The following is a 22,723-nucleotide window of genomic DNA, read 5'->3' on the forward strand; positions in this document are numbered from 1 at the left end:
GTCACACTGGACGATATCGCTAGCGAGGACGCTGCAATGTCACGGATCGCTAGCGATATCGTCTAGTGTGACAGTACCTTTAGCACACACAGTGTATAGTGCACAAGCCTGATTGTAATCTTTATTTTTTACTTTTCATTTTAGTTTACTCACATCTAAGATTACAATGGCACAGTCTACATCAAGGGGATTGACTGTCCAAGAAATTGAGGCGATTATTTTCAATAGTGATGAAGACAATGACATTTCTTTGTCGGATGAAGAGTATATTCCACCAGCTAATGTATCAACTTCATCGTCCAGCGATTCCTCAGATGATGAAGAAGTAATGGATCCAGCAGAATGTGCAAGTAGAACATCTAAAACAAATGTTTTTTGGAACAGTACTGCTGTGGCTCATGCACGCACCCCATCACATAATATTATTAGAGTTCCTCAAGGAGCTGTCGGAATTTCCCAATTCATGTCCAAAAAATATGTTTTCAGTAAATTTGTTTCAGATGATATTGCAGATGAGGTAGTTTTGTGTACGAATGTGGAAGGTAAACGTATTGCTTCGGAAAAAAAAAAAACTTGGAAAAATTTAACTAAAGAGGAACTATATGCCTATGGCCTTAAGGCCCCTTCACATTAAGCGACGCTGCAGCGATACCGACAACGATCCAGATCGCTGCAGCGTCGCTGTTTGGTCGCTGGAGAGCTGTCACACAGACCGCTCTCCAGTGACCAACGATGCCGGTAACCAGGGTAAACATCGGGTAACTAAGCGCAGGGCCGCGCTTAGTAACCCGATGTTTACCCTGGTTACCTTCCTAAAAGTAAAAAAAACAAACAGTACATACTTACCTAACGCTGTCTGTCCTCCAGCGCTGTGCTCAGCACTCCTCCTGTACTGGCTGTGTGAGCACAGCGGCCGGAAAGCAGAGCGGTGACGTCACCGCTCTGCTTTCCGGCTGACCGACGCTCACAGCCAGTACAGGAGGAGTGCAGAGCACAGCGCCGGGGACAGACAGCGGTAGGTAAGTATGTACTGTTTGTTTTTTTTTACTTTTAGGAAGGTAACCAGGGTAAACATCGGGTTACTAAGCGCGGCCCTGCGCTTAGTTACCCGATGTTTACCCTGGTTACCAGTGAAGACATCGCTGGATCGGTGTCACACACGCTGATCCAGCGATGTCCACGGGAGATCCAGCGACGAAATAAAGTTCTGGACTTTCTTCAGCGACCAACGATCTCCCAGCAGGGGCCTGATCGTTGGTCGCTGTCACACATAACGATTTTATTAACGATATCGTTGCTATGTCACAAAAAGCAACGATATCGTTAACAATATCGTTATGTGTGAAGGTACCTTTACTCTTCTGGCAGGGTCGACTAAATCATATGATGTGCCAATCAGAGAGTTATTTCTGAACCCATTTGCAGATCCACATTACAAAGCCACTATGTCCGTAGATAGATTTGAGGCTATTCAGAGATGCATTCGTTTTGATGAAAAGAGAACTCGGCCTGTGAGGTTGGCAACCGATAAATTAGCGCCTATTAGCTGTATATGGAATCTTTTTATCAAGAACTGTTACAAACTTTACAATTCTAGAGAACATGTGACAGTGGACGAACAACTTCTTGCCTTTAGGGGACGTTGCAAATTTATCCAATATATGCCCAGTAAGCCAGCTAAATACGGCATAAAAATTTTCTGGATGTGCGATTCAGCAACTTATTATGGGATGAATGGCATGATTTACTGTGGAAAACAAGCTGACGCTCCAGTCCAGAAAGATCTATGTTCCAACATAGTGAAAACACTAGCTTTACCAATTTTCCATTCTGGAAAAAATATCACTATGGATAATTATTTTACTAATTTAGAACTGGCCAATTTTTTGCTTCAGAAACAACTAACACTTGTTGGTACAATGAGACCAAACCGCCGCGAAATTCCACCAATAATGAAGCACAATGCACAGCGACCAATCTACGAGAGTGTATTCGGTTTCTGCAATGAGGCAACAATGGTGTCCTATAAAGCCAAGAAAGAAAAATCTGTAATATTACTGAGCACAATGTATCACGATGAAAGTATTGACACCAATGACAGGAAACAAAAACCTGAAATTATACTTCATTATAATAAGACAAAAGGAGGTGTCGACAAGATGGACGAAATGATTACTGAATATTCGTGTAAAAGGCAGACTAAACGTTGGCCTGTTGCCCTTTTTTCCAATATCCTTGATGTGTCAGCCCTCAATAGCTATATTGTTTATTGTCAAACTAATCCAGAATTCCATGCCAACAGGAAGGACAATAGACGTATATTTTTGACAGAACTTTGTTATGAACTTTTGATGCCTACTATGCTAGAGAGAAGCAGCACAAAATGCTTATCAAGGCAAATTACAGAGGCAATGATCCGATGTGGAATATGCTTTCAGGAACAGCCAGAGCAAAGAGAAAAAAAAAGAAAGCGCTGCTATATTTGTCCAGCAAAGAAAGAAAGAAAATCGGAGCGTTTCTGTTCTACTTGCGGACAAAATGTATGCAGGGAACATTCTGAAGAAAAAATAATATGCAAGAATTGTCGGGGGAATATGTAAAGTGGAAAATAAATATTCCTGCACCAAGTTTGCTACAGACTTTATGTAAAAACTTTTTATAAGAAAAAATGTATCCATCATAAAAAATTGTACTGAGTGAATATATTGGGCGTGCCCGTTTAGTTACATTTTTGTTGTTTTATGTACATAATTTTTTTTGGAATTATACACATCTTAGGCTATGTTCCAAGTAGCGCTGGGGTTCACCAGAATGGGATCCATAATGGATCTGACCTCCTGGTAACTCCAGCTAAGGCTGATGGAATGCCGGGATTCCACCAGCCTTAGCTGAGGTCACCAGGAGGTCAGATCCATTACGGATCCCCTCCTGGTGGACCCCAGCGCTAGTGGGAATGCATCCTTACTTTGCAAATTTAAAATAAACTTTGAAAAGTATTTTTATTTGAGTTATTCCATGTTATTTGCACACAGGCCTAAAAGGCCCCAGGTACGTGAATATGGGGTAGTCACAAAAAAAGCGTTGCTATACGAAATGCCTATAACATAAAAATATACGAACAACTGGAAATTACTAACTATATAGCTGAGGAATACCTAGAGTTTCAAAATTGTAACTAAAGTAGTTTTACAGAAAATAATAAAAAAGTAACCTGACAGGCCTGCGAGGCCCCAGGTACGCGTTCTACCAGCCTTAGCCGGGGTCACCAGGAGGTCAGATCCATTACGAAATCCCGTCCAGGCGGACCCCAGAGCTAGTGGGAATGCATGCTTACTTTCAAATAACTTTGAAAAAATTTTTTTTTTTAGTTATTCCATGTTATTTGAAAACAGGCCTCAAAGGCCCCAGGTACGTAATAGTGTAGATTTCTATGGTCACGCATTCTAGGGTTAATAAACATTGGCCTTGCTATTATATATCTATGGATATATATATATAAAGATAGATATGGATATATCTATCTATATCTATCTATAGATATATTTATAGACTAGATGGTGGCCCGATTCTAACGCATCGGGTATTCTAGAATATGCATGTCCACTTAGTATATTGCCCAGCCACGTAGTATATTGCCCAGCCACGTAGTATATTGCCCAGTCACGTAGTATATTGCCCAGCCACGTAGTTTATTGCCCAGCCACGTAGTATATTGCCAAGCTACATAGTATATTGCCCAGTGACGTAGTACATTGCCCAGCCACTTAGTATATTGCCCAGTTACGTAGTATATTGCCCAGCGACGTAGTATATTGCCCAGTGACGTAGTATATTGCCCAGTTACGTAGTATATTGCCCAGCGACGTAGTATATTGCCCAGTGACGTAGTATATTGCCCAGTTACGTAGTATATTGCCCAGTTACATAGTATATTGCCCAGTGACGTAGTATACAGCACAGCCACGTACAGTGGGGCAAAAAAGTATTTAGTCAGTCAGCAATAGTGCAAGTTCCACCACTTAAAAAGATGAGAGGCGTCTGTAATTTACATCATAGGTAGACCTCAACTATGGGAGACAAACTGAGAAAAAAAAATCCAGAAAATCACATTGTCTGTTTTTTTAACATTTTATTTGCATATTATGGTGGAAAATAAGTATTTGGTCAGAAACAAACAATCAAGATTTCTGGCTCTCACAGACCTGTAACTTCTTCTTTAAGAGTCTCCTCTTTCCTCCACTCATTACCTGTAGTAATGGCACCTGTTTAAACTTGTTATCAGTATAAAAAGACACCTGTGCACACCCTCAAACAGTCTGACTCCAAACTCCACTATGGTGAAGACCAAAGAGCTGTCAAAGGACACCAGAAACAAAATTGTAGCCCTGCACCAGGCTGGGAAGACTGAATCTGCAATAGCCAACCAGCTTGGAGTGAAGAAATCAACACTGGGAGCAATAATTAGAAAATGGAAGACATACAAGACCACTGATAATCTCCCTCGATCTGGGGCTCCACACAAAATCCCACCCGTGGGGTCAGAATGATCACAAGAACGGTGAGCAAAAATCCCAGAACCACGCGGGGGGACCTAGTGAATGAAGAGAGCTGGGACCAATGTAACAAGGCCTACCATAAGTAACACACTACGCCACCATGGACTCAGATCCTGCAGTGCCAGACGTGTCCCACTGCTTAAGCCAGTACATGTCCGGGCCCGTCTGAAGTTTGCTAGAGAGCATTTGGATGATCCAGAGGATTTTTGGGAGAATGTCCTATGGTCTGATGAAACCAAACTGGAACTGTTTGGTAGAACCACAACTTGTCGTGTTTGGAGGAAAAAGAATACTGAGTTGCATCCATCAAACACCATACCTACTGTAAAGCATGGTGGTGGAAACATCATGCTTTGGGGCTGTTTCTCTGCAAAGGGGCCAGGACGACTGATCCGGGTACATGAAAGAATGAATGGGGCCATGTATCGTGAGATTTTGAGTGCAAACCTCCTTCCATCAGCAAGGGCATTGAAGATGAAACGTGGCTGGGTCTTTCAACATGACAATGATCCAAAGCACACCACCAGGGCAACGAAGGAGTGGCTTCGTAAGAAGCATTTCAAGGTCCTGGAGTGGCCTAGCCAGTCTCCAGATCTCAACCCTATAGAAAACCTTTGGAAGGAGTTGAAAGTCCGTGTTGCCAAGCGAAAAGCCAAAAACATCACTGCTCTAGAGGAGATCTGCATGGAGGAATGGGCCAACATACCAACAACAGTGTGTGGCAACCTTGTGAAGACTTACAGAAAACGTTTGACCTCTGTCATTGTCAACAAAGGATATATTACAAAGTATTGAGATGAAATTTTGTTTCTGACCAAATACTTATTTTCCACCATAATATGCAAATAAAATGTTAAAAAAACAGACAATGTGATTTTCTGGATTTTTTTTCTCAGTTTGTCTCCCATAGTTGAGGTCTACCTATGATGTAAATTACAGACGCCTCTCATCTTTTTAAGTGGTGGAACTTGCACTATTGCTGACTGACTAAATACTTTTTTGCCCCACTGTATGTCACAGGTTAAAAAATAAAAAATAAACATACTCACCTAACGATCCGAGGGCCCCTTGTAGTTCTAACATACTCGCCATTCTCGTCGCTGCTCCTCAGCGTCCTGTCTCTCCACCTCCTGGGATCCAACGGCGCTGTGCCGATGGGTGCGCGGCTGCCGCCATCTTGCATTCCCAGGATGCATTGCGAAATTACCCAGATGACTTAGCGGTCTCGCGAGACCGCTAGATCTTCTGGGTAATTTCGCAATGCATTGCTGGGAAAGGAAGATGGCGGCAGGCGCGAGCGGCTCGGCGGACAACGGAGGGTGAGTATAGCAGGTTTTTTTTTAATTACTTTTAACATTACTTTTTTTACTATTGATGCCGCATAGGCAGCATCAATAGTAAAAGGTTGGGGACACACAGGGTTAATAGCGGCGGTAACAGAGTGCGTTACCCGCGGCATAACGCAGTCCGTTACCGCCGGCATTAACCCTGTGTTAGCGGTGACCGGAGGGGACTATGCGGGCAACAGGCACTGACTGCGGGGAGTAAGGAGCGGCCATTTTCTTCCGGACTGTGCCCGTCGCTGATTGGTCGCGGCAGCCATGACAGGCAGCTGGCGAGACCAATCAGCGAATGAATAACCGTGACAGAAGGACAGACAGACAGACGGAAGTGACCCGTAGACAATTATATATATAGATAAACAGATATATCTATAGATACTTAGATATACCGTATATACTCGAGTATAAGCCAAGATTTTCAGCCCAAATTTTTGGGCTGAAAGTGCCCCTCTCGGCTTATACTCGAGTCACGGTCGGTGGTGGGGTCGGCGGGTGAGGGGGCGCTGAGGCATACTTACCTAGTCCCAGCGATCCTGGCGCTCCCCCTGCCGTCCCACGGTCTTCGGTGCTGCAGTTCTTCCTCTATCATAGGGGTGGAGCCGCCTATTCATTTCTCTAATCAGCGGTAACGGTGACCGCTGATAGAGGAAGAAGCTGCGGCACCGAAGACAGCTGTCCGGGAGAAGGAGCCGGACGCCAGGACCAGGTAAGTATGTAATATTCACCTGTCCGCGTTCCAACCGCCGGGCGCCGCTCCATCTTCCCGGCGTCGCTCCATCTTCCCGGCGTCTCCGCTCTGACTGTTCAGGTCAGAGGGCGCGATGACGCATATAGTGTGCGCGGCGCCCTCTGCCTGAACAGTCAGAGCGGAGACGCCGGGACGAGACGCCGGAACGAGACGCAGGGAGCTGCAATCAAGAGAGGTGAGTATGTGTTTTTTTGTTTTTTTTTTACTGCAGCAGCAGCAGCAGCGACAATGGCAGAGCTTTCTATGGGGCAATATGAACGGTGCAGAGCACTATATGGGGCAGAGCTTTCTATGGGGCAATATGAACGGTGCAAGAGCACTATATGGGGCAGAGCTTTCTATGGGGCAATATGAACGGTGCAAGAGCACTATATGGGGCAGAGCTTTCTATGGGGCAATATGAACGGTGCAAGAGCACTATGGGGCAGAGCTTTCTATGGAGCAATATGAACGGTGCAAGAGCACTATATGGGGCAGAGCTTTCTATGGGGCAATATGAACGGTGCAAGAGCACTATGGGGCAGAGCTTTCTATGGGGCAATATGAACGGTGCAAGAGCACTATATGGGGCAGAGCTTTCTATGGGGCAATATGAACGGTGCAAGAGCACTATATGGGGCAGAGCTTTCTATGGGGCAATATGAACGGTGCAAGAGCACTATATGGGGCAGAGCTTTCTATGGGGCAATATGAACGGTGCAGAGCACTATATGGGGCAGAGCTTTCTATGGGGCAATATGAATGGTGCAAGAGCACTATATGGGGCAGAGCTTTCTATGGGGCAATATGAACGGTGCAGAGCACTATATGGGGCAGAGCTTTCTATGGGGCAATATGAACGGTGCAAGAGCACTATATGGGGCAGAGCTATAGGGCAATAATGAACGGTGCAGAGCACTATATGGGGCACAGCTATAGGGCAATAATGAACGGTGCAGAGCACTATATGGGGCACAGCTATAGGGCAATAATGAACGGCGCAGAGCACTATATGGCACAGCTATGGGGAAATAATGATCTATTTTTATTATTGAAATTCACCGGTAGCTGCTGCATTTCCACCCTAGGCTTATACTCGAGTCAATAAGTTTTCCCAGTTTTTTGTGGCAAAATTAGGGGGGTCGACTTATACTCGGGTCGGCTTATACTCGAGTATATACGGTATCTATCTATCTATCTATCTATCTATCTATCTATCTATCTATCTATCTAGAAATAAAAAAAAGGAACAGCACATATAAATACTTATCTTCGGGTGCAAGGCCCCCAGACAACCTGTCCAATGATTATCCAAACTTCATAGAATTCCAAAAAAGAGGCAGCACTCCGTTATTTCAGTGGAAAAATGTGCAGGATTTTAATCAACCCCCATGTCTGGGCGACGTTTCGGCTACAAATGAGCCTTTCTCGTCACCCAGATATGTGGGTTGATTAAAATCCTGCACATTTTTCCACTGAAATAACGGAGTGCTGCCTCTTTTTTGGAATTCTATCTATCTATCTATCTATCTATCTATCTATCTATCTATCTCATTCCTTCTATCTATCTATATATCTGCGTGTGTAATGGAGTGTGGGTTGGACAAATGTAAAAGAGGAGGTTAGACAAGAAATGACATCACAAATCTTTTTTTTTTTCAATAATAGATTTTTATTTATCTTTCAAAAACGCATACAATTCTGCATGGGAAAAAACGCAGCAAAAACGCAGCAAATCCGCACATGCATTTTCTGGCACGAGAGGGAAAAATCTGCACAGAAAATTCCACAGGCAAATCTGCAACGTGTGCACATACCCTTAAAGGGAACCTGTCACCCCCAAAATCGAAGTTGAGCTAAGCCCATCGGCATGAGGGGCTTATCTACAGCATTCTGGAATGCTGTAGATAAGCCCCCGATGTATCAAGATGAGAAAAAGAGGTTAGATTATACTCACTCAGGGGCGGTCCCCGCTACGGTACGGTCCGATGGGTGTCGCAGTCCGGTCAGGCGCCTCCCATCTTCATCAGATGACGTCCTCTTCTTGTCTTCACGCCGCAGGCATACTTTGTCTGCCCTTTTGAGGGCAGAGGAAAGTACTGCAGTGCGCAGGCGCCGGGAAAGGTCACAGAGGCCCGGCTGCGCCGTGAAGACAAGAAGAGGACGTGATTGAATAATCTAACCTCTTTATCTCATCTTTCAGGTTACATCGGGGGCTTATCTACAGCATTACAGAATGCTGTAGATAAGCCCCTGATGCCGGTGGGCTTAGCTCACCTTCCATTTTGGGGGTGACAGGTTCCCTTTAAGGTATTCTATTGCTTTGTGTCTATCCCAATTGAGGCCTGTGGATGTTGGCAGTATAATCAAGAAAGAAACCAATCCTGTGAATAGTCCTACAGTCATGCTCTCTACAGCTGTCCCCTATTGCTTGTTAACAAATATACAGTAGCTACATCTACAGAAGAGCTGAGAGTGGCCATTACTGCCAGATCAGACTACACAGGGATGGTTTGTTGTCTGTTACCATGGAGATGCATAGCTCTGAGACACTAAAGAAGACAATTCGCTCAGTTGTTTCTCCTTTCTGTAGCATTATTTTGACTTTCAGCATTGTTCTAATTCCTAGGAGACAGAGTTGGAGGTTTTTTTAGAGTATTACATAGAGTACAAGTTGGAACCAACAGAATCTGACGGCATAATCTCAATGGTATCTCTTATGTTGCTGCAGTAAAGCATTCTGAAAAGTTCAGTCATTGCATAGTATTCACACCATTGCAAAATTTAACTGATGATCAAAACTGATAATGATGCAGCCCATTCACAGCAGCCATTTTTCCCAAATTTTCTACCTTGAATGGAAATAAAGCTATTAACCAGCAGATATGGGGTTAACCTGCAGGATAATAGCATACTGAACGCACAGCTACAGGGAGAAAATTAACTGTAATCCTTCTGGGAGCAGCCGGCTTTCAGTCAAAGAGACATACCGGTGGCTGTAAGCACGCGCTGGCACTTTGACAGCCGGCTCTGCATGGATATGTTGCACTACCAGCTGTCAGTCAGCGCAGGGGCGTGTTTACAGCCGCCAGTCACTGTGCACTGAGCAGTGACTGAAGCCGTGCTGACAGTCCTCTATGACTGATAGCCGGAGGCTCCCGGGTAGGAAAATAGCTCATTTTTTCTTGGAGCAGAGCTTCCATTATGGCAGCTTTCTAACGCTATTAACCTGCAAATTAACTCTATACCTTCAGGTTAATAGCATTATCCGCTGTGACAGGTTCCCTTTAAACAAAGCTTAGTTGTCAATGTGTGTATATCCATTGATACCTGACCGTAACAAATGATCAGGTATCGCCAAATTAGTGTCATGAATAGGCACAATTCAAATACAGCATAGAAACCATACTGTAATAGCAAATACACTGAGCACAAACTGTTTCCACGTGCAGGGAACACATACAAATGAACGCTATGAAAAAAATCAATACTCTAAGGATGTCCAAAATCTTACTTTTTTTATGTTATAGCCCCTGTTTAGTAGCACTAAACAGTAGGGATCAGGGTCCTAAGACCCACTGATCGATTAAACAAGCACTGAACTTATCCTCAAGAGCACGCGAATTGGTATAGACAATAAATACAGGTGCTTCTCACAAAATTAGAATATCATCAAAAAGTTAATTTATTTCAGTTCTTCAATACAAACAGTGAAACTCATATTATATAGAATCATTACAATCAGAGTGATCTATTTCAATTGTTTATTTCTGTTAATGTTGATGATTATGGCTTACAGCCAATGAAAACCTGAAAGTTATTATCTCAGTAAATTAGAATACTTTATAACACCAGCTTAAAAAATGATTTTAAAATCTGAAATGTTGGCCTAATGAAATGTATGTTCAGTAAATGCCCTCAGTACTTGGTCGGGCTCCTTTTGCATCAATTACTGCATCAATGCGGCGTGGCATGGAGGTGATCAGCCTGTGGCACTGCTGAGGGGTTATGGAAGCCCAGGTTGCTTTGATAGCAGCCTTCAGCTCATCTGCATTGTTGGGTCTGGTGTCTCATCTTCCTCTTGTCAATATCCCATAGATTCTGTATGGGGTTAAGGTCAGGCGAGTTTGCTGCCAATCAAGCACCGTGATACTGTTGTTTTTAAACCAGGTATTGGTACTTTTGGCAGTGTGGACAGGGGCCAAGTCCTGCTGGAGAATGAAACTTCCATCTCCAAAAAGAGGGAAGCATGAAGTGCTCTAGAATTTCCTGGTAGATGGCTGCGCTGACTTTGGTCTTGATAACACAGTGGTCCTACACCAGCAGATGACATGGCTCCCCAAACCATCACTGATTGTGGAAACTTCACACTAGACCTCAAGCAGCTTGGATTGTGGCCTCTCCACTCTTCCTCCAGACTCTGGGACCTTGATTTCCAAATTAAATGCAACATTTACTTTTATCTGAAAACAATAAATTGGACCACTGAGCAACAGTCCAGATCTTTTTCTCCTTGGCCCAGGTAAGACGCTTCTGGCGTTGTCTATTGGTCATGAGTGGCCTGACTGTTATGTAGGCAATCCAGTGACACAGTGTGCCAGCAATCAGAGCACATACAGTGATCTGACAATAACCCAAAAACAATAGAACGAGCTCTGAGACGTGGAATCTCTGTAGACCGCAATACCTGAACCTATCCTAAACACAACTAAAGGCAGCTGTGGATTGCGCCTAACACTACCTATGCAACTCGGCACAGCCTGAGGAGCTGACTAGCCTGAAGATAGAAAAACAAGCCTGACTTGCCTCAGAGAAATACCCCAAAGGAAAAGGCAGCCCCCCACATATAATGACTGTTAGCAAGATGAAAAGACAAACGTAGGGATGAAATAGATTCAGCAAAGTGAGGCCCGATATTCTAGCTAGAGCGAGGATGGCAAAGAGAACTTTGCAGTCTACAAAAAACCCTAAAGCAAAAAACCACGCAAAGGGGGCAAAAAGACCCACCGTCTTTGAGAATCTCAGAAATCCTATACGGACCAATAAAACGAGGTTTACATTTAGGAGAGGAAACCTTCATAGGAATATGACGAGAAGATAACCAAACCAGATCCCCAACACGAAGTCGGGGACCCACACGGCGTCTGCGATTAGCGAAAAGTTGAGCCTTCTCCTGGGACAAGGTCAAATTGTCCACTACCTGAGTCCAGATCTGCTGCAACCTGTCCACCACAGAATCCACACCAGGACAGTCCGAAGACTCAACCTGTCCTGAAGAGAAACGAGGATGGAACCCAGAATTGCAGAAAAATGGAGAGACCAAGGTAGCCGAGCTGGCCCGATTATTAAGGGCGAACTCAGCCAACGGCAAAAAGGACACCCAATCATCCTGGTCTGCAGAAACAAAACATCTCAGATATGTTTCCAAGGTCTGATTGGTTCGTTCGGTCTGGCCATTAGTCTGAGGATGGAAAGCCGAGGAAAAAGATAGGTCAATGCCCATCCTACCACAAAAGGCTCGCCAAAACCTTGAAACAAAATGGGAACCTCTGTCAGAAACAATATTCTCAGGAATGCCATGCAAACGAACCACATGCTGGAAGAACAAAGGCACCAAATCAGAAGAGGAAGGTAATTTAACCAAGGGCACCAGATGGACCATTTTAGAAAAGCGATCACAGACCACCCAAATGACTGACATCTTTTGAGAAACGGGAAGGTCAGAAATGAAATCCATCGAAATATGTGTCCAAGGCCTCTTTGGGACCGGCAAGGGCAAAAGCAACCCACTGGCACGTGAACAGCAGGGCTTAGCCCTAGCACAAATCCCACAGGACTGCACAAAAGTATGTACATCCCGTGACAGAGATGGCCACCAGAAGGATCTAGCCACTAACTCTCTGGTACCAAAGATTCCAGGATGACCAGCCAACACCGAACAATGAAGTTCAGAGATAACTTTACTAGTCCACCTATCAGGGACGAACAGTTTCTCCGCCGGACAACGATCAGGTTTATTCGCCTGAAATTTTTGCAACACTCGCCGCAAATCAGGGGAGATGGCAGACACAATGACTCCTTCCTTGAGGATACTCGCCGGCTCAGATGAACCCGGAGAGTCGGGCACAAAACTCCTAGACAGAGCATCCGCCTTCACATTTTTAGAGCCCGGAAGGTACGAAATCACAAAATCGAAGCGGGCAAAAAATAACGACCAACGGGCCTGTCTAGGATTCAAGCGCTTGGCAGACTCGAGATAAGTAAGGTTCTTATGATCAGTCAATACCACCACGCGATGCTTAGCTCCTTCAAGCCAATGACGCCATTCCTCGAATGCCCACTTCATGGCCAGCAACTCTCGGTTGCCCACATCATAATTACGCTCAGCAGCCGAAAACTTCCTGGAAAAGAAAGCACATGGTTTCAACACTGAGCAACCAGAACCTCTCTGTGACAAAACCGCCCCTGCTCCAATCTCAGAAGCATCAACCTCGACCTGGAACGGAAGAGAAACATCTGGTTGACACAACACAGGGGCAGAACAAAAACGATGCTTCAACTCCTGAAAAGCTTCCACAGCAGCAGAAGACCAATTAACCAAATCAGTCAATGGTTTGGCAATGCTAGAAAAATTACAGATGAAGCGACGATAAAAATTAGCAAAGCCCAGGAATTTTTGCAGACTTTTCAGAGATGTCGGCTGAGTCCAATCCTGGATGGCTTGGACCTTAACCGGATCCATCTCGATAGTAGAAGGGGAAAAGATGAACCCCAAAAATGAAACTTTCTGCACACCGAAGAGACACTTTGATCCCTTCACAAACAAAGAATTAGCACGCAGGACCTAGAAAACCATTCTGACCTGCTTCACATGAGAGTCCCAATCATCTGAGAAGATCAAAATGTCATCCAAGTAAACAATCAGGAATTTATCCAGATACTCACGGAAGATGTCATGCATAAAAGACTGAAACACAGATGGAGCATTGGCAAGTCCGAACGGCATCACTAGATACTCAAAATGACCCTCGGGCGTATTAAATGCAGTTTTCCATTCATCTCCTTGCCTGATTCTCACCAGATTATACGCACCACGAAGATCTATCTTAGTGAACCAACTAGCCCCCTTTATCCGAGCAAACAAGTCAGATAACAATGGCAAGGGATACTGAAATTTAACAGTGATCTTATTAAGAAGGCGGTAATCAATACACGGTCTCAGCGAACCATCCTTCTTGGCTACAAAAAAGAACCCTGCTCCCAGTGGTGATGATGATGGGCGAATATGTCCCTTCTCCAGGGATTCCTTCACATAACTGCGCATAGCGGCGTGTTCAGGCACGGATAAATTAAATAATCGACCTTTAGGGAATTTACTACCAGGAATCAAATTGATAGCACAATCACAATCCCTATGCGGAGGTAGGGCATCGGACTTGGGCTCTTCAAATACATCCTGATAATCAGACAAGAACTCTGGGACCTCAGAAGGAGTGGATGACGAAATAGACAAAAATGGAACATCATCATGTACCCCCTGACAACCCCAGCTGGATACCGACATAGAGTTCCAATCCAATACTGGATTATGGGTTTGCAGCCATGGCAACCCCAACACGACCACATCATGCAGATTATGTAGCACCAGAAAGCGAATAACTTCCTGATGTGCAGGAGCCATGCACATGGTCAGCTGGGTCCAGTACTGAGGTTTATTCTTGGCCAAAGGTGTAGCATCAATTCCTCTCAACGGAATAGGACACCGCAAAGGCTCCAAGAAAAACCCACAACGTTTAGCATAATCCAAATCCATCAGATTCAGGGCAGCGCCTGAATCCACAAACGCCATGACAGAATACGATGACAAAGAGCATATCAAGGTAATGGACAGAAGGAATTTGGATTGTACAGTACCAATGACGGCAGACCTATCGAACCGCTTAGTGCGCTTAGGACAATCAGAAATAGCATGAGTGGAATCACCACAGTAGAAACACAGACCATTCAGACGTCTGTGTTCTTGCTGTTCAACTCTGGTCATAGTCCTATCGCACTGCATAGGCTCAGGTTTAATCTTAGACAATACCGCCAAATGGTGCACAGATTTACGCTCGCGCAAGCGTCGACCGATCTGAATGGCCAAAGACATAGACTCATTCAAACCAGCAGGCATAGGAAAACCCACCATGACATCCTTAAGAGCCTCAGAGAGACCCTTTCTGAACAAAGCTGCCAGCGCAGATTCATTCCACAGAGTGAGTACTGACCACTTCCTAAATTTCTGACAATATACTTCTATATCATCCTGACCCTGGCACAAAGCCAGCAAATTTTTCTCAGCCTGATCCACTGAATTAGGCTCATCGTAAAGTAATCCGAGCGCCAGGAAAAACGCATTGACATTACTCAATGCAGGGTCTCCTGGCGCAAGAGAAAATGCCCAGTCCTGAGGGTCGCCGCGCAAAAAAGAAATAATAATCAAAACCTGTTGAATAGGATTACCAGAAGAATGAGGTTTCAAGGCCAGAAATAGCTTACAATTATTTTTGAAATTAAGAAACTTAGTTCTATCACCAAAAAACAAATCAGGAATAGGAATTCTTGGTTCTAACATAGATTTCTGATCAATAGTATCTTGAATCCTTTGTACATTTGTAACGAGATTATCCATTGAAGAGCACAGACCCTGAATATCCATGTCCACACCTGTGTCCTGAAACACCCAAATGTCTAGGGGAAAAAAAAGACTGAACACAGAGCTGAGAAAAAAAAATGATGTCAGAACTTCTTTTTTCCCTCTATTGAGAATCATTAGGGTGGCTCCTTGTACTGTTATGTAGGCAATCCAGTGACACAGTGTGCCAGCAATCAGAGCACATACAGTGATCTGACAATAACCCAAAAACAATAGAACGAGCTCTGAGACGTGGAATCTCTGTAGACCGCAATACCTGAACCTATCCTAAACACAACTAAAGGCAGCTGTGGATTGCGCCTAACACTACCTATGCAACTCGGCACAGCCTGAGGAGCTGACTAGCCTGAAGATAGAAAAACAAGCCTGACTTGCCTCAGAGAAATACCCCAAAGGAAAAGGCAGCCCCCCACATATAATGACTGTTAGCAAGATGAAAAGACAAACGTAGGGATGAAATAGATTCAGCAAAGTGAGGCCCGATATTCTAGCTAGAGCGAGGATGGCAAAGAGAACTTTGCAGTCTACAAAAAACCCTAAAGCAAAAAACCACGCAAAGGGGGCAAAAAGACCCACCGTGCCGAACTAACGGCACGGCGGTACACCCTTTGCGTCTCAGAGCTTCCAGCAAAACGAATTGACAAGCTGGACAGAAAAAGTAACAACAAAAGCAAAGAAGCACATATCTAAGCAGAGCAGCAGGCCACAGGAAAGATCAGAAGCTCAGATCCAACACTGGAACATTGACAAGGAGCAAGGAAGACAGAATCAGGCGGAGTTAAATAACAAAGCAGCCAACGAGCTCACCAGAACACCTGAGGGAGGAAGCTCAGAAGCTGCAGTACCACTTGTGACCACAGGAGTGAATTCAGCCACAGAATTCACAACACCTGACACAAGGAATGTGACACTTGTAGCCCATGTCCTGGATACGTCTGTATGTGGTGGCTCTTGAAGCAATGACTCCAGCAGCAGTCCACTCAAAATTTTTGAATGGTCTTTTCTTCACAATCCTTTCAAGGCTGCGGTTATCCCGGTTGCTTGTGCCCCTTTTTCTACCACACTTTTTCCTTCCACTCAACTTTCCATTAATATGCTTGGATACAGCACTCTGTGAACAACCAGATTCTTTAACAATGCCCTTTTGTGGCTTACCCTCCTTGTGGAGTGTGTCAATGACTGCATTCTGGACATCTGTCAGATCGGCAGTCTTCCCCATGATTGTGGAGCCGACTAAAACAGACTAAGGGACCTTTTTAAATGCTTAGGAAGCCTTTGCAGGTATTTTTTGTTAATTATTCTAATTTACTGAGATAATGACTTTTGGGTTTCATTGGTTGTAAGTCATAATCATCAACATTAACAGAAATAAACACTTGAAATAGATCACTTTGTTTGTAATGACTCTATATAATATATGAGTTTCAGTTTTTGTATTGAAGGACTGAAATAAATTAACTTTTTGATGATGTTCTAATTTTGTGAGAAGCACTTGTATGTGACCTGTACTCTGCTCTGTGCTCATGCTCAAAGATAGGCTGAACACTTTTGTCTCTTGTCTTGAGAAAATGGTAGAGTTTCAGGACCCGGATTCCCACATGTCAACACTACAAATGAGGGGCAATAAAATATCATAAAATGTTAAAAGTTTAGTTACCCAATAAGTTTCATTTAAAAAGCCATATGCAGAGAAGTGAAAAAACTTTTAAAGTGATAGAACAATCTTTTCAGTTTATTTTTGGGAGATTTTTGTCTTTTCTTTTAGTTTTTATTTTCCTAAGCAATAAAGCGGAAGTCCAAAATTAATGGAATTTAAAAGAGTAAAATAAGATTAAGATATTTATAGGGGCCAAACACACTGGTGCTGTGGCCCAACATATCATGCAGTATATTAAGGCCCCGATTGTCAACCAGTTTTTGGCCAGAACTCTGGCTTGAAACTGCTTAAAGGGGTTGTTCAAGCTTTGGGGTTCAAGCCTGCAGTCACTTTATTGTCATTGCAGACTTGTTAATCCTCACAGAGCACGCTGTCATGATTCTTTGATGCCGGGAGCACACTGGCGCGTGACTGCAAGCAAGCGATTTGCATCACATTCCGACTAGACGTGTCCAGCCTCGCTCAATTCACTTGTATTGAGTGAGCTCGCGCATGTCTAGTCAGCAGGTGACAAATCGAATACTTGCAGTCATGCCCCCGCACCAAAACGGGCGTTGGAGAATCCTAACAGCGTGTACACTGAATACCATGAGGATTCACAAGTCTTCAGTTACATAGAGTGACTGCAGATTTGAACCCCAAGGCCGAACAACCCTTTCAAATTTTGATAAATTTTTGCATAGCGCTTCTTAATGAATTTGTTGCATCTTAATGAATCGGGCCTACATGTCTAATGATGGTCATATCAATAGTGGCAGGCATTATTTTTCTAAATTGTAACGGTTTGTAAAAAGACTATGAAGGGCCATATACTGCCACATGAAGCACAGGCAAGAGTATATTCTGTACAGTGTCCCATAAGCAAAAAACTGGTGTCATGTAATATGTGGTAATTATGCAAATTGTCTCTTCAGAGAGGAAGAGAACTAGAACTCTATTGCCACCTATTGGAAGGTAGCAATCCTACAAGTCATTGCTACCTTCCAATAGGTGGCACTAAAGTTCTAGTTCTCTTCCTCTCTGAAGAGACATTTTGCATAATTAGCATATTTCCCAGAGGAGCATTGCGGCTTTAAGTCTCCTCATCTCGGCATGCTTAACATGTCAATCTCCGCAAGGAGAATCAATATTTCTGTAATATGTGGTGCAACTAATCTCGAAGGAGAAGTCATGTAACAATAACGCTTTGTAATAATAGAAGAGATCTGTCTTCCCAGTGTCAACTTTAATCCAGTATTGTGTGGAGGTCCAAAATCCAACCCAAAAAGTCTTGTTTTATTAGTATCTGGTGCCGAGTGATTAAAAATTGGAAGCTCTGTTTACACTGGCTTCATGGTTTTTGTTTTTAGCGTCCATAGTGGACTCCTTACATGGGAGACACTAGTGGCGCCAGATGAACACCATCGACTATAATGGGATCCATCAGGTTTCCATAATGGTGTCAGACATTATACAGGAAAAGACAGAGCAGCGTGCTTTACTAGTTAGAATTCGTGATGCAGGCTCTAAACATAGATATGAACACAGCCTTAAAAGGGTGCTAGTGTGAACAGAGCTTTACTGCATGCATATTTTACATTCCTCCTATAAAACCCTGTGAGATCTGTCATGTTATTTACCGGCTGATGGATCTCTAATGATGTTCTGTACTGTGCTCAATGCCAAAAGGACAACCACGTCATGAGCTTACAGAATAATGGCGCTCCTGCTAAAAAGTCGACGCTCATACATTTTCAGTAATGAGCGACCTCTGCAGTAATGTGAACCTTTGTGGGGTTCTTTCAAATATGTTTGAAGGGGATAAAGCGGTTCTCCGGTACGTCTGAAAAATTCAACCTATTAAAATATTGTGTTGTGTTTTACTATAAGAAGTAAAAATGAAGTGTGAATATTGTGCATCGTCCTCTGCTCTGTTGCACCCATTGTTTTCTCTGCTCCATACCTCAATATGGGTGGTCATAACGAGTGATTGACATTGCTCTAAATCTAAAGCTTCCTATATGCCACAGTCCTGGGTTAGTAACACATTGCCGTAAGTATTGTAAAACATATTATTTGCCCACAGGATAGGTGATAAATGTATGATCGCGGGAAGCCCTACTCCTAAGAGCGCCACCAAGCATGAGAACTTGGGTCATAATCCCTGGTTCCTCCTCACTTCGCAGGATTGAGTGTTGAAATTCCATTCATGTCTATGGGACTGACAGAGACTGGTTACCTATCCCAGTCCCACAGACACTGGATGGAGCAGCAGCAGTCATGAACGACCATGCCACTCAAATCAGACCTCCACCACAGTAAGGTAGAATGGACGTAATGGGACATCCATACCAGTGATCGGTGGGGCCCCCAGCGATCACAGAATTATCATTTATTCTATGGATGGGAGATAAATATCTTTCATGGAACAATCTCTTTGAAGGGGTACTCCGATGAGGGTGAGGGTTTGGCCAATTGACTCCCCACGATCACTAGAACGGGGCACTTTTGTCCCTTGGAATGGAGTGACTGTGCGCATGCTTGACCTGCACTCCATTCATTCCCCATAGAAAGCTGAACATAGCAATCCCAACAGTCCCAAAGAAAATGGACTGTACACACCGTGCTCCATTATAACCGGCATAAAAGTGCCTTGTTATGGTGATTGATGGGTGTCCAAGGGGCCAGATCGCCACAGAGCTAAAAGCTATCCACAGGACAGATGATAACTTCTTCCAACCAGAACACCCCTTCAAGGCATCCTTCTATAATAAAGGGGGCACTTATTGGGAATCTTCTCCAATAACCCCAAAGCACAAAAAAAGCTCCTAAAAGCATCTTTCTCTGGATCACGACTGTCCTGATCAATGTCAATGAGAACCATGTAATTCTAAAAGGGGTTGTCCACTACTAGGATAAATGATTGGCCTCGATAAAATCTAAAAGCTTATACTCACCTACTGGGCCGGCGCCGTTTCAGCGGTGTCGGAACTCACGGTTCCGGGGCTCCCCTGTGGTTGTTATGACACGAGGGTCCGGTGCCCTATCAGTTGTGCCAGCTCTCCCTACAGATTGCACATAATAAGGGTCTCGGCAGCACGACATCCAGTCGTCAGCTTATTGTTCAATAAAAAGTGACAGGCGCCTGATGAAAATACCTGCCGGAGCTCACAATGTATTAAACGGATGGGGATATCGAAGAGATGTGAATGTATGAGATTATATGTGCACAGTAAAAGAAGCCATCTTGCCTTACCAACCCCCTGACAAATGTTCAGTGCAGCAGTTTGGAAACTGTTTCTCATTGTGCTCTGTGGAAATGATTTTCTTGCTGTGTGTTTCCAAATAAAGATGAGATTTTTCTATTATATGGCTTTTATGTGTGCAAATTATTTTATCCTAATGTATTACAAGCCAACCACTGTTTAGAAAAACTACGGGTTTTCCCCATCATTAACAACTGGATGAGAACTGCTAGGACCCACTGCGATTTTTAGAATGGGGCTCAGAGACGCCCCATCAGGACTAGATGTGCATTCGCACCACGGCACCATTCATTCTCTATGGGATTGGCAGAGATATCCCAGTACTGCATTTGGCTTTTACTGGCAGTCCATTCGAGGATGAATGGAGCAAATAAGTGCATGCACAGCCACCGTGCCATTCCAACAAGGCATATCTGAGCCCTTGTTCTCAGGATCAGAGGGGGTTTCAGTAGTCAGTTCTCCATTATTCCACAATTGATGACCTATCCTACCCAAGTTTCATTGAACAATAACAGACTGGAGTCTGAGAGCCTATATATAAATACCAAAAGTACCTTAGGATACTAGGGCTCCCTAGTATAAGTACTCCAATACTCGTTCTAGGGTATATATTTATTCATTTTTTCTATAAGGGAATGAGCCACATTCCTTTTTAAAAATGAACAATAATACCATGTACAAGGGGCAAATACTGTCACACCATGGCCAGACCACATATTACCACCACATAGTGCCTAAATAACAGCATGTACACAGGAGAAATACCGCTAAACCATGACGAGACCACATATTACCACCACATAGTGACCAAATACTACAATACTGACCATTAATAAATAACAAATACAATACTAATATCACCAATATATAAGTGCCATTATACACAGGAGCTTTGTACATGGTATACAGTGTATAGTGTAAGTGTACAGGTAATACAGGGATCTACAGTGACATTATACACAGGAACTCTGTATATATTGTAAGTGTACAGGTAATGCAGGGATCACCAGTGACATACACAGGAGCTCTTTATATAGTGTCAGTATACAGGGATCACCAGTGACATTATACACATGACCTCTGTATATAGTGTATAATGTAAGTGTGGATGTAACACACTGACTCACCGGTGACATCTCTAGTTGAAATAATTTATCTTTGCTTTTCTTCTTTATGCAGCACAGACTGCCATCACTTTTCCCAGCCAGGATTTGTCCCTGCAGAAAACAACACAGATATCAAGAGCACATTCCCCAATTTTCCCCCAACTTCCTAACTACTTCAGATGAAGAAAAAAAGTAATAGTGTTGCCCTGCACAGTAACGGGGTCCCTTTAACTGAAAAGAGTATCTTCAAAAATAAAATACATTTCCATTTTGACCCATGTATCTCCATACTGCCCAAATAGTGCGGTTTAAAAATAAAGTAAAAAATAAAATAAAAGTCTCTCCTTACCTGTCCATGATCTAGCGGCATCCTCTCCTTCATCCATCTGAGATGCAGATGCGCCGGCGCACGGCAGTGACATCATACATCAGCGACATGCATGCTGACGTCAGCTGCTGGCCTGTGGTTAGCTGGAGGCTGTTAACTATTGCCGGTGGCTTCCCGCAAGTCAACAGATTTCAACTGAAAGTGCGTCATCAGACGCACATTCAGTTACAGAACCGGAAGGATTCTGCCCCTGGAGCCCAGTGAGCAAAAGAGGGGAGACCAGGTCCAGGGCCCCCTTTGCTCACCGGGCCCCATATGCAAGTAAGGGCAGTTATTCCCTGATGGCAGCCCTGGGTCTCCTCCTTGGAGGTAGGGACTGCTCTCGGAGTTGTTGGGGAACCTACCAACAAATGGACCCGTAAGGCTTCCAGCTGCTTGACCTTTCTTTGGGCCATAAACCAAGCCATGGTAAGGGGCTCAACCTCCGGCTCACGTCTGGCCTCTAGCTCTCGTTCAGGGCATCAGATTACTTTCTCCATCACTTCCGGAATCAACTGCCTTAATCAACCTCAACCAATCTTGTCCTCATGTGCCCCACTCCGCAGCAGCAGTATCTCCCATTCCACCATCATCTTATATTGCTTCCTGTCTAACTCACAACCCAACAATGGCACCATCTCTCTTGTCACTTGAGGCCCGTCACGGATCCATCCTTCGCTGGGTGGGGTTCCTTATGACTCACCATCCTGTTTCTTGATCTTTTCACATTTTCTGTGGTCGCAACTTACTGGGTGTGCCTTTTCCTTCCACTTTGCTTTACAGCAATGGCCACTCCTTGCTGTAGGCTGGCACTCCTGATCCCGACTGTCATGATCCCAATGGCAGGGGATCACAAAAGGACAAGCACAAAAAACAAAACAAGCTCTAGGGTGATGGAAACTGAGCTGACCGCGATCCTGAACCTCAACACACAACTAGCTGTAGCCGGGGAACGTGCCTACGATGATTCTAGACGTCTCGCGCCAGCCGAAGAACTAACTTTCCCTATTAGAAGAAACACAGACCT

At 44.0% G+C, this 22,723-nt stretch overlaps 1 protein-coding gene across 1 annotated transcript in view; it reads left to right on the top strand.

Moving 5' to 3' along the window:
* Window positions 1–560, top strand: part of LOC138676981 (melanin-concentrating hormone receptor 1-like) — a 61,567-nt gene extending 61,007 nt beyond the window's left edge. Inside the window, exon 5 of the transcript XR_011320852.1 lies at window positions 145–560. The gene's annotated coding sequence lies outside the window, so the exon portion shown is untranslated. The remainder of the gene's footprint in view (window positions 1–144) is intronic.
* Window positions 561–22,723: the final 22,163 nt, after the last annotated feature.

This window comes from Ranitomeya imitator, chromosome 4, assembly GCF_032444005.1.
Source record: "Ranitomeya imitator isolate aRanImi1 chromosome 4, aRanImi1.pri, whole genome shotgun sequence".
NCBI classification, from domain to species: Eukaryota; Metazoa; Chordata; class Amphibia; order Anura; family Dendrobatidae; genus Ranitomeya; species Ranitomeya imitator.